Raw genomic sequence first — 2,866 nt, forward strand, 5'->3', positions numbered from 1 at the left:
TAATTTTTTTTTTTTTTTTTTTTTTTTTTTTTTGAGACAGGGTCTTGCTCTGTTCAAGGATGGCCTTGAACCTGTATAGCCCAGGCTGGCCTTGAACCCATGGTGATTCTCCTGCCTCATCCTTCTAAGTGCTGGGATTACAGGTATCTGCCACACACCTAACCACTTCAATGACTACTTTAAAACAATCATGGAGGATTACAAAGATTGAATCATTCCTCTGTGATGCCCCAGTCAGGATGCCTTCAATTATGGTGGTCTTCTGGAGTGACCCAGGTGACAGGCTGAGCTGAGCTCTCCTGGGCACAGTGACAGTGTGGCTTGTGTGTCTGTCACCTGTCTTTCTTATTCATGTTTACGACCCTGAATTTGGAGCAAGGCCTGGAACATAGTGATTGCCTCTTTGTCCAATGAGACATAGTCTCTTTTTTGCCTTTTATTGTTCTCAAATACATATAACATGAAATTGACCATTTTGGCCACTTTAAAATGTACAATTTAGTAGTGTTAAGTGCATCTGCAGTGTATGAAGTCATAATTTTAAATTATTTTTTAAACTCCTAAATAGGCTAAGAGTTTTTCCCAGGAAATCAATAAGCAAAAAGATAAAATATGGGCCCTCAAATACATTCATTGGAAGAAAGATAACTTCTTTAATAAATGGTGCTGGGAAAACTGGCTTTCCACATGCTGAAGACTAAAACCAGATTCATGACTCTCACCATACATTAAACTAAATTCAAAACAGATCAAAGATCTGAATACTAAATCTGCTGGAAGAGAGAATAGGTTGAACTCTTAAGGACATAGGAGTAGGCAGAGATTTCATGAACAAAACCCTGACCACATGGGAAATACTACAAAGAATCAACAACTGGGACCTCTTCTTATTAAAAAGCTTCTACACAGCAAAAGAAATCACCAACAGGGCCCAGGATTTAGCTTAGTGGTTCCACCACCCGCTTTGTACTGTGAGGACCCGAGTTTGATCCCTGGTGCCAAAAAAAAAAAAAAAAAAAAAGAAAAAGAAAGAAAGAAAGAAACCACCAACAGAGTGAAAAGAAAATCCACAGAGTGGGAAAAAAAATTTAGCCAGTGGTTCCTCAGACAAAGGACTGATACCTAGAACATGTGAAGAATTGAAAAAAAGAAAAACATCAGCCCACCCAAATTTAAAGACCCAGTCCAAAAATGGGCATCTGGTCCAGGGATTTAGCTCAGCGGTTTGGTGGCCTGCCTTGCAAACGCAAGGACCTGAGTTCAATCCCTGGTACGAAAAAAAAAAAAAAAAACCAAAACAAAACAAACAAAGAAAAATGGGCATCTGAGATGAATACACACTTCTCATATGAAAAAGTAGAAATGGCAAATGAATACATGAAAAAAATTTCAATGTCATTGGTCATTTGAGAGATGCAAATCAAAACAATGTGGAGATTCCACCTCACTCCAGAAAGAATGACTGTTATCAAGACATTAACCAATAAGAAATGCTTGAGGGGCTGTGGGGACAAAGGATCCCTTCTCCATTGTTGGTGGGAGTGAAGACTGGTACACCCACTGTGGAGACTCCTCAAAAAATAGAATCAGAGGTCCCATTTGACCCAACTATTTCCCTTCTGGGTATCCTCCCAAAAGAATTAAAAACATCATACCACAGAAATATATGGGTGCCCATGCTTACAGTGGCCCACTTTGTAAGAGCTAAATCTTGGAAATAACCTAGATGGGCATCAACCAATGAGTGGATTAAAAAAAAGATGTGATTTCTTTTATATAATGAAGTACTATTCAGCCATAAATAATAATAAACTTTCCGGGTGTGCTGGGTACACCTGTAATCCTAGCATAAGAGAGGCTGAGGCAGGAGGATCACCATGAGTTCAAGTCCAGCCTGAATTACATAGCAAGACCCTGTATCAAAAAAAATTATAAATGAGATATTTCTAGGTAAATGGGTACACCTTGAAACCATACTCTCCAAGTGAAATAATTTGAACACACAGGTGTAATTATTGCATTGCCTCTCTGGTGTGAGAAAATGAAAGTGTAAATAAGGATCAAGATGTATAGACATTGTGAAATAGGAAGAAATTGTTCAAAATTTACCAAGTGTGAGATATTTTGTTAATAATGAAAATGTTTTATGCAAAAAAGGTATAATATTATTAGGAAATCAGTTGAGAGATACATTAGCAATTGAAAATATACTCTTTTAAGATCATGATCCACAGGGTATTTACCATTGTTATTCTCTTATTATTTTGTTATAAAATTATTTTTTCATAGAACTTTTTAATATTTTCTTAATATCTGCTTGCATTATACTAAAATTAAAAAATTTTAAATAAAAATTTAAATGACTCTTGATTTAAAGGAAATCTGGAAAACAAGGCATGAATATTATCTTCCACTAAATACACTGTTATCATTGCTTGGCTCTTCTGTGATCCTCTCTCAGGGCTAAGGACCCATCATTATGTAGACATAGGCTGTTAGATGCTGAAAACATACAGATGAAAAGTCTCAGCTGTCACCTGTGAGGTACTCAAAGCCCAGCAAAAAGACCGATGCTCATAAGGACAGGAGTTTTGTCAGGTTTATTTTCTCCCCTACCACTTCCCCTGTATTTAGAACAATGCCTGGCACATTGCAGACATTTTTGAAAAACTTGATGTGGGGCTGAAAGCGTAGCTAAGTGGCAGGGCATCTATCCAGTGCGTTGAATTCTCAGCACAGAAAAAAAAATTAATTAAATTGAAAATAATAAATATTTGATGAATAAGCAAAATATTGCTTGGGAAGTAGGGATAAACTTTAAAGAAGACATTAGATTGAGCTTATTCTTTCTTTTTTTTTTTTTTTT

Source organism: Fukomys damarensis, unplaced genomic scaffold (genome assembly GCF_012274545.1).
Source record: "Fukomys damarensis isolate Sample0158 unplaced genomic scaffold, DMR_v1.0_HiC HiC_scaffold_16, whole genome shotgun sequence".
Classification (NCBI taxonomy): domain Eukaryota; kingdom Metazoa; phylum Chordata; class Mammalia; order Rodentia; family Bathyergidae; genus Fukomys; species Fukomys damarensis.